Below are 14,488 nucleotides of genomic sequence, written 5' to 3' on the forward strand. Positions count from 1 at the left end.
CTTCTTTGAGCTCACTGAAAGAAAGATAAAAATGTTACTAACACATGGATAGAGCCAATGTGGTGTAGTGGTTTGAGTGTTTGACGACGACTCTGGAGACCTGAGCTTAGCCATATAAACTCCTGGGTGAACTTGAGCAAGTCACACACTATCAGCTTCAGAGGGTATCAATGGCAAGCTCCCTCTGAAGAAACTTGCCAAGAATACCCCAGGATCACTGTAAGTCAGAAATTGTTTGAAGGCACACAACAAAACAACAATAAATGAATAGATAATAAAGGATTGGATAAACCAATGGGTAGAAAGATAGTCAGTGCACAGAATGTTTCACCAACATACCTCTTTCTTTCGACATCCTCTCCACCTGCCCAAGAAGGTAGAATAGGGAACACAATCTTGTTGTTTCAGTTGGCAGGGCTAACACTGCCATTCTGCACAGTGAAGCGCATGCCTCAGGGGCCAAGGAGTGGCAGAAAGTTTCCAGAGAATAACACTCTGTGCACCCCAGACAGCCTTCCCTGTGTTCCCTTCAGTAGCCTGCTGCCCTCAAGCAAAGTAGAGGCAGGCATGGCTGAAGACAGGTTCAACTGCCCATCTAGTTGGCGTCTGTAAGTGGAACCGGGTGTGGGGCACCCCTTTCAACTCAGGCAGCAAAAGGCCTTGGGCCAGCCCTGGCTGCCAGACACACCTTCCAGTCCCTGCTTTGTAGGAAGTGTGATTGTGATAAATGATTCAGTCAGATTTTCAAGAAAAGATTTCTTGCTCCACCACTCTATGACCTCTCCTGAATTACTCACCTTCTTTGGACTGCCTTTTCTATATTTTGGCCAAGGAAACAATATTCCTTTTGCCTTGCTTTATGAGGTGTGCACATCCATACGGCGATACTGCAGTGCCAGGATGACAAATTATGCAGCTGATGAAAGGCAGCCTGGTACCCACACACCTATCCCTTAAGGTTAGTGCTCCCAATGTATTGACCATCTCCAGAAATTAATGAACATGTATTGTCAGTCTGATGCAGAGATGGAGAATGTAGAGCCTGCCAGAAGTTGTTCAATTGCAATTACCATTATTCCTCATTGTTGGCTGTCCTGCCTAGAACTGATGGAACTTGCAGTCCAAGAACAACTGATGGCCGCACATTCCCCACCTCTGTAGTCACGTATTTCTGTCTTTAAATAGCTTGTGTGCTATTATCCATATTAACATTATATCAATTAACATTTAGACACCGGAACCATGCTATTCTATTGTATGTTATTTTGCTCTGAATCCTCTGCAGATAAAGATCCACGTAAGATTACATCCTGCATCAAGGAGATGGAGGATGACTTTATGCTTATGGAGTTTTACAGTGGTTGTGCAAACTACCTCTTTAGCAGTAGAATTCAAAGATATAGCCATTTTAGTCTGTACAGTCAGTATGTAGAGAGATCTTGTAGCATCTGAGGAAGTAAACGTAAGTCTACGAAATCTCATGCTGTCAACTTTTTCTTTCAGTTAGCCTCAAAGGTGCTACAAGATCTCTCTACATACTTCTTTAGTATATCATGATACTGCACAACTAAATGTGGAACCAAATGTGCATGTTCAATGGGTATCCATCAACCAGACATGTACCCAGGGACTGCAAGCGCCACTCTGCAACCTTGAACTGGATACAACCCTTCTAATTACTTCTTTAGGCAGACGTACACACGTATGGCACCCCCAAGATTCTGGCCACATGACTATGTGTGAGTGGAGGGAGGGACAACAAATGGGAAGAAACAAAACATCTGCAAGACTTTTACTAGTGTCAGTCAAGAATCACATGTGGTCATAACAATATAAATTTCAACCACTTTGACCACATCTTTTCTCGTTATTCCAATTGTATATTGTAACCAAAATTCTTCACCCATTTTATCATGCTTGCTTTCACTTGTTCTTCTTCCATATCAAATTTTAGCAAAAGCTTGTACAGTTTACCAGTCATATAGCCATCATCTGTATACAATTGCAATTCAAACTCTGATTAGTTTTGTTTAAAAACTATAATTATGTTTATCTTAAATTTTCCAAATAACTGTAAATAAGAAAACCATTGAAAGCTGTAACTCTCAAGTATTTGCTCCTTCCATTTAATTTTATATTCTCCTTGACATTTGTCCATGAGATCTTGGGACATTAACCATCTTTTTTACCTGCTGTTTCTCTTCTGTAATGAGCTTCTTGAGCTGATACCCATAAAAGCATTTTCAGGCATTATTCTATGATCTTAAAGATATTTTTATAGAATTATGTATTGTTGATATATGATCCAGAGAAACAGTCTAGAATGTGCGGGATATTTTGAATGTACATTTGGAAATGTGAAAAACACAATGGGACGTTTTACCATATGTAGTGGACATGTTAAAAGGCTAAAAAGTTATGGGTTCATATTCATATTCTGATGCAGAGGATTTTACAGATTAATATTAAATTAAAACCAGCATTTTTTTATTTGGGACCAATGGCTGAACAGTTGGGAAAGAGTGACAGAACATCATTTCAATATATGATCAGCAAATTTTACTTGCAGCTTGGATCTCAAGAGAAGCATCTCTTTGTCTTGCTAATGGAACTTTTAAAAAAATTTCTCATGTACCAACATGGCCAGAAAGAGAGGGGACCACCAGACATGAATGTCCCCCCCCCCTTGACAGCTGAACTGTGAACAGCAGCATCTTTAAAATGTAGGCTTGTGACTAACATTTTCATTAAAAAAAAATTCTTCTGTGTGATTTTTAACATCTTTGCCTGAAGAAGCCAATGGAGTTTCAAATAAAGGTATTATTGTTATTTGGATTTTGGTTGTTATTGTACTTTGCTAATCATTTCATTTATTTAATTTATATCCCACTTGGCTCCCATATGGGCCCCAAAGCAGATTTCTTTAGACAATGCCATAATGTAATATTATGTATTTAAAAATAACTAGTGGAAATTGTTCAGAAACATGCCTGTGTTAGAATGGATCAGTATGCAAAGGGATCTTGTAACACTTTTGAGATTGAAGAAAAAGTTGGTCGCATAAGCTTTCATAGACTTAAGTTGATTTCATCAGACTACACAAGTGGAAGTTGGTTAACATGTTTTGAGGAGTAATGGGTAATATTTTCTGGTTATGTTTAAAAGACATGTTAATGAATTTTTAAAGACATTTTGAATGGACTTAGAATCATAGAATCATACAGCTGGAAGAGACCACAAGGGCCATCCAGTCCAACCCCCTGCCATGCAGGAAATCCAGATCAAAGCATCCCCGACAGATGGCCATCCAGCCTCCGTTTGAAGCCCTCCTTGTTTAGGTTTTATGCCATTCTATCAATCCTAAGATTTCCTCCTTCCCTCCCCTACCAAAAAAGAGGTTTGGAGGGAAAAGCAAATAAAATAAACTTTTAGCCATTCTCACCTGTGACAATAGTATTTAAAAAATAAACAGCAGCACTCAGTGGAGTCAATTCCTTTTAAGAAAACACCTTCCAAATGCCACACACACAAGACATTGGGTTAATGTGTTCTTTCCACTGACAGAGTTTGAAGGCTTCCACCTTTCCCAGCTTGTCTCCCTTTCTCTGACATGCCTGTCTTGTCGGCAGAGAAAGATTTGCCTGTGCCAGTGGGCCAATAACCATGGGAGTGAGCGAGGGCTTGGTGCTTGGGTCTGAGGAACGGTGGAACCAGTCTGAGCCAGGCCCATTCTCTGCTACAGGCAAGGAACTCACACACATCTGGCTGCCTGGCTGCTTTCCATGGAGAAAGAGAGAGAGAGCAAGTGAGCTGGGGCCAGGGACTTTTAGGAATGTTCAGGCTGCCACTCTGCACATAGGGTTCCCACTCATCCCTTGCCAAGGCTCGGGTGGTGGGGGAGAAGAGAAGCAGAGCACACATCCTCAGAGCTGGGACTGTTTCTTGACCCGCAAGACCCCACTGCAATTAGCCCTTAGCCCTTCCCAAGCCCTCACTACAACCCTGACCACAGTTCCCCCTCCTCTTCACATCCCTTTGAGTTACAGTGCTTCTGCTCCTTGCTGAACTGGTTTCAAAGACTAGACCAGTGGCTCTCAAACTTGTTCCTTCAGATGTTTTGGACTTCAATGCCCAGAATTTTTGACTGTTGGCCAAGCTGGCTGGGCTCTGGGAGTTGAAGTACAAAACACCTGGAAGACCTGGGAGTTTGGGAATCAGTGGACTATATGCAATCTAGGTTGAATAGACACCTGCTTCTATTCTGTTGTTCTTGTCATTGTTGTGTGCCTCCAAGTCATTTCCAACTTGTGGCAGCCCTATCATGGGGTTTTCTTGGCAAAATTTGTTCAGAGTCTTTGCTTTCCTCTGAGGCTGAGAGAGTGTGACTTGCCTAAGGTCACCTACTGGGTTTCCATGACCAAGCAGGGATTCAAATCCTGGTCTCCAGAGCCATAGTAAAATGTTCATACCATTATACCACACTGGGTATCCTTCCATTTTGTAACTACAAGTATGACTGGAATAATTAACTAACAATTTTCTCCCTTTTCTGACATCTAAAATTGTCTCACTCTACCTAATGGTAGGGTAGCCCTGGCTCAGAAAGACAAAGTGATATGGACAAAGCATCCTAACAATGTGCTATTGGCACGTGCCAATAAATATCCTGCAAAGAGAAGATTCACAATCTGCAAGGTCTCCCATGTCCATCCACACTAATGTTGGCTTCAAGCTGTAATAGCTGGGTGATGACATTACTACATCCTCAAAGTCAGCTTCCTCAGCTTGCATCCAGGCTTTAAAATTTCTTAATTATGCTGTAAATTATATATATTTATTTATATTCTACCTTCTCATCATTTTGAAATGGCTAACATCTATCTCTCTCTCTCTCTAAAAATGTGAACATGGGAGTTTTTAATGTAGTTTTGGGCACATGTAAAAGAATAGCAATGATCTCTCTGCATCAGGATAGAATTGCCCAGCCCTATTTATACTTCTGGACCGTTGGATGGCCTTCCATACCATGATAATGAGTCTTTTTTAGCTGTCTTGCCAGAGTGGAATCACTGTTGGGAACCATTGTTTAAAGAGAGTTTCTGTCCTTCCTGGTATAGTGCTCAGGGATTCTGTTCCATCCAATGTATGTTAGCCTTTGAGGTGCCTAAGGTTTTGTCTTCTGCCCTATGCCTTTAAATATCAATACTAGACAGCTCCTGGATGTTACCCATGGGAATAGATTAAAACAGCATCTGAATGGTACACAGTTTTATCTCTTCCCACCTCCACCTCTCCCATGAGTTGGGGTGAATCTCCTCACTGAAGTGGGGGAGCAGGGAGGCTGTCAATACTGTCTTCCCCACCACTACCATTGAGAGAGTCTTCTACCATTTTGCTGCAGTAAAGCACCACTATACTTTGTGATTCAAGGAGTCCTACCAACTCCTGACTGCTATTCCTCCTACTGCCATGGCAAATCCTACAACAGGAGAACAGCCAGCAGACTCTCCAGATCAATACCTACCCTCAATCATGATCTGAGGACACTATAAGAGTTAGAAGCAGCTTCTGGAGGCTGCCAGAAGCATGGTCAGGTCAATTTGGTCATGTCTAGACTGTCCACCAACTTCTCAAGAGCCACCCATTCATGCCATGAAGAATGTGGAACCTTGAATGACTGTTGGAAGACAAATAATCTGAAGCTGGCAAGAAGTGTAATGAAGCTGGATAGATGGGCATGTACACCTGGATCTGGATGGGGCTGCACAGCCTCAGAAAGGCCACATTTACAGCTTAGAGGTCATCCTAGACTTGACACTATCAGCTGAAGTACCAGTGACAGTGGTAACAAGGGCTTGAATCCAGTTGTGTGTCCACTAAAACCAACCCTGTTAAATAAAAGGGTTTACATATATGTTAATGTTTGATCAGTTGATCATAATAAATTTATTTTATCTTATGTTAATTTATCATTGAGCAATTTATTCTTCTCCAATGGGGATTAGCAATTGTATTTACATACCTTTCAACATTTCACAGATAAAAACTGGGACATGTGTGGCCAAACATCATCAGAGTGTGGTCAAGATCGCAAACATTATTAATAAGGAAGAACATACATTCTAGAAGAGGCAGCAGCAGTTTGCGTTTGCCTGAGTACTAGGAAGGGCAACATTTTGCCTCTCCTCTCCATCCTGCAAGTTACTTTTGCACTTTGAATGCAGTTTGCAGCAAACAAAGGATACTGAGGAGAAGAGGGAAAATAACTGAAAAAGTGGGATGACAAGGGAATACGAGCAATGTCTGGTGTACCAGCTGCAGACCTAATCAGAAGCACAAATCCATGCCTCAGTTATTCACACTCTGGGTATGGCCAGATTAGACTATTGGAAACTGCCTTTAAAGCCACATTGGAAGCTCTGGTTGGTGCAGAATGGCATTGCTTGAACACTTGTAAGGACCAAGCATTTGGCACACATTCTGTTGAATCTGTATTGGTTGATGGGTTATCAATTAATCTCTGGGTTCAGTTTAACATGTGTGTATTGGTATAAACACCCTAAAGGCACAAGATTATGCATTATCTTGGAAGCTAAGTAGGTTCAGCCCAAGTTAGTACTTAGATGGGAGACAGCCAAGGAATACCAGATGCTGTAGGCTACATTTCAAAGGAAGGAACTGGCAAAATCACCTCTGAGTATCCCTTGCCTAAGAAAACCCTACGGGGTCACCATAAGTTGACAGGCAACTTGAAGGCACGCACACACATGCGCACATACACACTGACCTTTAAACTCCTAAATAGTTTGGACTTAATTGTCTGAACAACTGCCTTTGCTCATATGAATCAGCATGGACTTAAGATAAATCACAGAGGTCTTATTCATAGGACCATCCTTTATGATCAATGAGACTAGAAGGTATAAGAGAAAGGGGCCTTTTGTCTCATCTCTTTCCCCAATAAACTTCTCTTTATATTTGGGTGTTGTTTTAAAATAGAGAATGTCTCCCTAAACACACAAAGGATCACACCTTTGGAGTAAAATATAACATGTGTCTTTAGAACTTTCCTAGGTTTTTTTTCCTTGCTTAATTTCTGGATTTGGGGCATGAAAATCCAAAGTGTCTTTCTTTTTATTAAAGAAGACAATATTGTATTTTCAAACCAACCAAAAGTAGCATAAAAAGTATGTGAACTTCCCATGTTCTCTGCATCAATTGCAATCAAAGAGGAAGAGGAAGGAGAAAAGGGTAAGACACCAGTTCATCAATAAGAGAATTCATTTGTCACCCCAAATTCCTATCAAGGATCCACATGAAATGTGTACTTTGTCAGGAAAGGAATGCACTATGTGAAACTCCTGTCGTCCAGGCTTGTGTTTGTGAGCAAAGCAGCACGATGTCAGAGCTTCTGGTTCTGTTCCAAAATACCCTCCAACATTTCACAAATAAAAACTGGGACATATGTGACCTAGTAAAATTACAGTGTGGTCAAGATGGCAAAAAGTTATTAATGAGGAAGAAGACATGAGCTGAAAAAGGATGCAGCAATTTACTTTTGCCTAGGCATACTGGAAAGGCAAGATTCCAACCCTTTCTCTCCTCTCCCCCCACCACTTCTGAGTTACTTTGAACTTTGAGATCAGTTTGCAACAAATGAAGTAATCTGAGGATGAAGGGGGAAAGTGGGAGAAGGAAAAAGAAACCTGGAGATTTTAAAAGCAATTCAAAAAACTGGGACCACAGAGGATTTGTCCCTGCCAAACTGGGATAGCTGGAGGGCATGCTATAAACATAACGGAAAGGAGATTTAGGCCTGTTACAGACAGCCAAAATAAAGCTGCTTCGAGTCACAGTGGAGGTATGGTGTTTCAATGATGCATGCGTCCTAAGAGTCCAGAAGCCACACCAAAGCCACGCTCCAGTCCTTAGGGCTTGAGCGTGGCTGTGGTGCGACTTCTAGACTCTTAGGACGCATGCATCATTGAAACACCATACCTCCACTGTGACTCGAAGCAGCTTTATTTTGGCTGTCTGTAACAGGCCATAGGGAGAAAAAATAAAGTCTTGGCATCTGTAAAACTAACAAATTTATATTAGCATGAGTTTCTGTGGATGTACTTCTGTACTTCCTCAGATGCACTGATTTATTTGATGTATCAAAGTTGATTACAGTTCATAGAAGTTCATGCTAAAATAATTACATGAGTCCTAAAGATGCCACAGCTCTCTCCATCTCCCCTTGTTAAAATCTTGAAATAGATTTACATGGCTATCTCTTAGAAAACAATTATGCTTTGAACTACTTAATTGCCTCAGTTGATGTTATGATTTTGCTTAAGAGTTTATTGAAACAAAGGTTTGAGTAGAGGCACCTTAACTTTATTTCATACTATGATAAATATGAAATACACCAAAACCAGCATTTTTTTAAAAGGGGGGGAAGCAGTTTACCAATTGATTCCAAACTTCTGTGAAAATGTTCAAGATATCACCATAAGGATTAATATACTGTTTGATGAAAAGGTTCATTTTAGAGCAAAAAGGGTTTAAAACCCCTAAGTGTTTGTTTAGGAAGTTCTGGAAGAAGTTGATGGATCAGTTCCCAAATCATACTACAATTTTACTTTTGATCCCATTTGATCAAAATGGCAAGCTCTGTGATTAACCATGTAGATCAGTGTAGTAGTGCAGAGGCAGATAACTCAAATTCAAGCATAGCTGAGACTGTGCAAGTAATCGCTCCTGCTCCTGCTCCTGCCAGGACACCTGTATTTGTCCACTGGTGAGTCATTACAGGACTGGAAAGAGTTTGTGCCTGATTAATTAGCACTTGAAAACAAGGAATACAGCCCAGCTATGCTCTATTGAAGATATGCAATTAAATTACCTAGAGTAAATTATAACAACTGGGCTTATCAGAAACAAGGTGCTTTTCACATATGTGAAAAGTAAGAGGAAACTGGATTGAAAAATAACAGAATTTCAGTTTACATTGTGGCTTTGTTTTTATTATGCTTATTTGTTTAACAAGCAGTGTGTCACCAGTTCATTTGTAAAGCTAACAGAGACACTGAGAACATGACAAAAGCTAGAGTGAAGTAATCTGTGGAATGTCTTGCACCCATCAGGAGGCACCGTTTCAAACAGCAATGGAGGCAGGAATGCATTGGCGGAATTTGCTGATGGCATGACGAGGAGAATTTGAAATGCTGAGATCAATAATCCAGATGAAGACTGGAAAACTTTACGGAATAAACAAAATGGTTTTAACAGGCCTGCATAATAGAAATGGAATAATATTAAGAGTACATCCAGACTGACACCAGGTAGTAATAGAAGGGTATAACCTCTTTTAGAGAAATAGACCAAACAGAAAGGGAGGAAGAACAGCATCATATATCAAGGGTGTTTACACCTGTGAAGAGATCCATGATTTAAATCCTGGAAGCTTGAATAAAAATGTGAAGCAGATGCACAGAAAACTCATTTGCTACATACTGAATGAACTGTAGTGAATGACATGAATGGTGAAAATGCAGCACAAGTAGAAAAGGGCCTCAGCAATTAAGGAAGAATAATGGGGCAATGGCCAAACAAAAGCAGCATGTCCAGTTCAATTACTGGAGGAACTGTTCCTCTTAAGTGTAAAACTTCTCCCACAAACCAGGAAGCGGAGCACATACAGTGACAGATCATAGAATGCACTTCAGAAGGAACCCTGTCCTTGCAAAAGAGATCACTCTCCTGTGTATACACACACACACACACACACACACACACACACACACACACACACACACACACAGGTTAGTGTTAATAATCATAGTTTGTAGGCTACAAAGGTAAACAGTACTGTAGTCTCTCGTATGGCAACTGACTGCTGAATGAACAGGCATTGGATTGTGTTGCAACAGTGAAAAGTGGAAGGTTTATATTGATTAAAAACAAGTAGTTTGGTGGTCTCTTGTCATGTACTGTAATTGATTTGAAAGATTAAACCAGGAGAGAGACTAGCAAATACTAGTCAATGTATTGATGTAATCACAGATATGCCAAGTTACATTTTTAAATGTTTTACTTCCAGCAGTAAACAAAAAAAATTGCTATCATTTTACAGAACCCTAGGTAGCAAAATTACTCACAGAAGCAGCCAAAATTGCACCTATAGAATATTTTAAGCACAGTTCCCTAATGCTGTTGCAGCTATTGTCATTGTGTACCTTCAAATCACAAGGTTTTCTGGGGCTGAGAGTACATAACTCACCCATGGTCACCCAGTGGTTTTCTGAGGCCAAACAGGGAGTCAAACCCTGGTCTCTAGAATCACAGTCCAATGCTCAAATCACTACACTATGCTGTCAGTGTGGCAGCACTCTATTGCATTACACTGTGTGCCCCCTCCCGCTTTGTCTTCCCCTAACAGTGGTGCTGATTTGAACCCACTCCCCATGTAACATACCTCCCAATGGTATAAAGCATGGTGGCAGCTTCAGAGATTTGGCTTGAGGGGTGTGCCAAGAGGAAGTGGGGAAGCAAGGGAAAGGAAACCCTCTTCCCTTCTGCTTCCTGTCCTCTAAGTTTGATGGTGACAGCTATAACATTTGATAGGGATTTACACAAGAAGACAAGCCAGCTGCCCCCCCCCCTTGGCCCTTCCTCTATATCCCCAGTTTTCTTCTGCATTTTGGTGTGGTGCTGTGGGCAAGGAGAAGAATGAACTAAAGTCAAGTTATTAATTAGTTGCACATTTTCTAATGAAAACAAACTGATTTTTTTTAAAAAACTAAAGGGATTGGCTTAACTTGGAACTTCATCATTAATGTAATGTCACATGAAAGTTATTACGTTATGAATCAATTAAATGAGAGGAAGGCTAGAGAACCAACAAAATTTACCTTTATCCAAAGCCAAGTGCCACGTTCTCTTGGATTTTTGAAGAACAACTCCTTACTTTTTCATTGTTCTTCAAAGGTGGAGAGTGGCAAGGTTTAGGTGTCAAGAGGCAAAACACTTAGTCAAGAGCAGGCTCACTGGCATGAATTGTGTCCAGTGCTTTTGAGGGTATTCTCCATCCTTGAGCCTAGGGTTGCAGCCTGGAATAGGCAGACTCTTTCCTGACCCCCTTGCAGATAAGGTTCACAATCTTTTCTGCCATCCCTGTTTCTGCCCTTTCCACAGCAGCTGAACATAACACAGACTGACTTTCATTGCCACATTACTTAGTAGAATTGTTTCAATTTACGATCATGAATAATCTCAAGGTCCTTTTCACATGTGCTACTTTTTCTAAAGGTTGCGATCCTGCCTCCATGACATGTGCACTAGACTTGTCATGGTTCTCCCTGAGCTGACACAGCCTGTGCAATAAAGGATGTTGTGTGTTCATTGCTGACACTGAGGGTAACTGAGGCAACCTTCTATATTTTGCAAGATTGTTTTGTTTTTGTGTGGTTGCTTCACAAGTCGTCCTCCCCGCATGCCCAGATATAAGCCTAGGAACCACCCCTTTTGCTTTGATCTTCCTGCCCCAGGCCCAGGGCAAGAATGAACATTGTCAGCTAAACAGGCTGTTGTCTTGTTTTATTTTGAGAACATTCAAATCTGCCTTCTATTGAGGCTGGTCCATATGGTCAAGCATTATTGGCACTGATTGGCACTAGCTCTCCAGGCATTCAGTCAGGGATCTTTCCAAGACTTATCTGGAGATGCCAGCCAGGTATGCACTTCTACTGAGCTATGGCCCTTCCCTCAGACACATGGTCCTAAACACATTACAGGGAAATTGAAAAGAGTAGGAATTATATCCTCCCACCCTGAGGCCTTACCATTCGCCAACAGACCAGCACAGAGGTTAACATGTAAATCACTTCCTCTCAACCAAGGGTCACACAATATATATACCCCACACACCTCCATGCCACCATTCTCTGAAGATGCCAGCCACAGATGCAAGCGAAACATCAAGAATAATTTCTTCCAGAACATGGTCATATAGCCCAAAAAACCCACAAAAAACTATGAATGCAAGCCATGAAAGCCTTCGACTTGACAACCTCAAAAGTGCTCTTAAGGAGCCTTGAATTTCTTTTGTTTCTTCCTTAAGAAAGAAAGGGGAAGGGGTAAGAAGTGCAGGGATGCATGCCTCCAATCCTTGAAGGGTTACTTTCAGAAAGTGTCAAATGTCTAAAAATGTGTCTAAAAATTGTATCTTCCTTACAGTAATAGCAGGTTGATGTCACTTTAATTGCTGGGGCTCTGTTCTATGGACTCCTGGGATTTTTACTTTAGTGAGGGACTTTGAATTCTCTGCAATAGTTCTGGGGAATTCACTAGAGCTCTCCATAGTGGAAAGTTCTAAGTCCCTCACTAAACTACAGATCCTAGGACTCCATAGGACAGAGCCATGGCAGTTAAAGTGGTGTCAAACTACTGCAACTGTATAGGTAAATTCTCATAGATAGATTCCCTAAGGGTCGCCCTAGGGTTGCCATAAGTCAGAAATAACTTGAAGGCACACAACAAACATGGTGTACATGAAATTCATTTTCAGGAGCCTTTGGGTAGGCACTCTGATTATTATTATTTTAATTCATACAAAGTAATGTGGCATGGTCTCTATTAAGGAGATGACGGGTAAGAATTTGCAGGACCTGAGCAGGGCAGTGGAACATAGGGAGTATTGGAGATGTCTCATCTACAGGGTCACCATGGGTTGAGATCGACTTGAGGGTGGATAACAACAACAACAATGTGGCATATCACTTGAAAGATTTCAGCAAGCCACGTTCAAAGAAACAACTGTTACTGCATCACACATAAACAGCTGCACAAATTTTCACTGGATCAGGAGATAAAGTTTGGAATGCTCTTACATAATGTACTCTGTATATGGCATACATGGAATTGATGGGCAGGGGGAGGGATGGGCTGGGAGGCAATCCAGTTTTTTTTAAATAAATACAAAGTAGTGTATTTCATGGTCAATCAGGAGAGGCCTGCTTTCCTATGGGCAACTGATGTCCAAAACACACTGCAGTTTGAGAACTCCTTAACTGTTCAGTCTCAGTGCTAGGGAATCCTGGGAATTGTAGTTTATTGTGGCACCAGAGCTCTCTGACAGAGAAGGATAAATGTCTCACAAAACTACATTTCCCAGAATTCCCTAGCACTGAGCCAGGGCAGTTAAACCAGTCTCAAACTGGATTATTTCTGCAGTGTATTTTGGACTTGAGTCTGATACGCTACCTGAACAGCACCTTTGAGTACCAAAAGAGAAAGGCAGGAATCCTTTTCCAGGTTAGCTAAATTTAAACAATAATTAACAATGGTTAATGATTCTCTCAAGCAACCCTGGGTGCTAGAGTTAGTGCATAAAGAAAAGGAAAGCTTCATATTCTGACTAGAAAACTCTAGCCATTAAATACAGATGTGTAACAAATAACTCTAGTTGCTTCATCCTGTGTACTCCCTGTGCAAATGCTTGTTCAGGAAAGTTTCTGAACATTGAAGGAGGTAGCCATCATGATGCTTTTATGATCCTTAGTGGGAGAAAGTCCTTCTTACTAGAAATGATATCACGTAGCAAATTAAGTCCTGTTGTCCTTATAAAACAGAAAGGGAAATCTTTGACTCTTGATCTCTTTTGGACTTCAAGTCCCATAGTCCCTTTCCACTGGCAATGTTAGTGGCAATGTTGCTGGGAGTTTAAGTCTAAAACAGAAAGATGCTTTTAAAAAACCCACAGAGAAAATGAACTGGGTAATTGAACTGAACTGATACATTTTCTAACCTAATCATAGAATCATATAATCGGAGAGTTGGAAGAGACCACTAGGGCCATCCAGTCCAACCTCCTGCCATGCAGGAAATCCAAATCAAAGCATCCCCAACAGATGGCCATCCAGCCTCTGTTTAAAGACCTCCAAGGAAGGAGACTCTATCACCCTCCGAGGGAGTGCGTTCCACTGTCGAACAGCCCTTACTGTCAGGAAGTTCCTCCTAATGTTGAGGTGGAATCTCTTTTCCTGTAGCTTGCATCCATTGTTCCGGGTCCTGTTCTCTGGAGCAGCAGAAAACAAGCTTGCTCCCTCCTCAATATGACATCCCTTCAAATATTTAAACAGGGCTATCATATAAATAATAATAATAATAAAAATTTTATTTATATGCCGCCCTTCCTTCGATCAGGGCGGCTTACAGCATAAAAACAGACAATACAAAATACAAATCAATAAAAAATACAATAAAAATACACAATACAAAATAACAAAAACTCAAGCCCAACAGTAAAAAGCCCCATGGCCCAGCCTCTTGGCCACGAAAGAGGAGGGAGGCCCGCAGGATATCTATTCGGGGAATGCCTGTTGGAATAGGAAGGTTTTCAGGTCCTTCCTAAATTGGGCCAGGGTGGTAGACGAGCGGAGCTCTGTGGGCAGCGCATTCCAAAGGGCTGGGGCAGCTATGGAAAACGTCCTCCGCGAAGTGG

This window comes from Sceloporus occidentalis, unplaced genomic scaffold (assembly GCF_023333645.1).
Source record: "Sceloporus occidentalis isolate IW3139 unplaced genomic scaffold, rSceOcc1.0.p SCAF_1, whole genome shotgun sequence".
Lineage (NCBI taxonomy): Eukaryota > Metazoa > Chordata > Lepidosauria > Squamata > Phrynosomatidae > Sceloporus > Sceloporus occidentalis.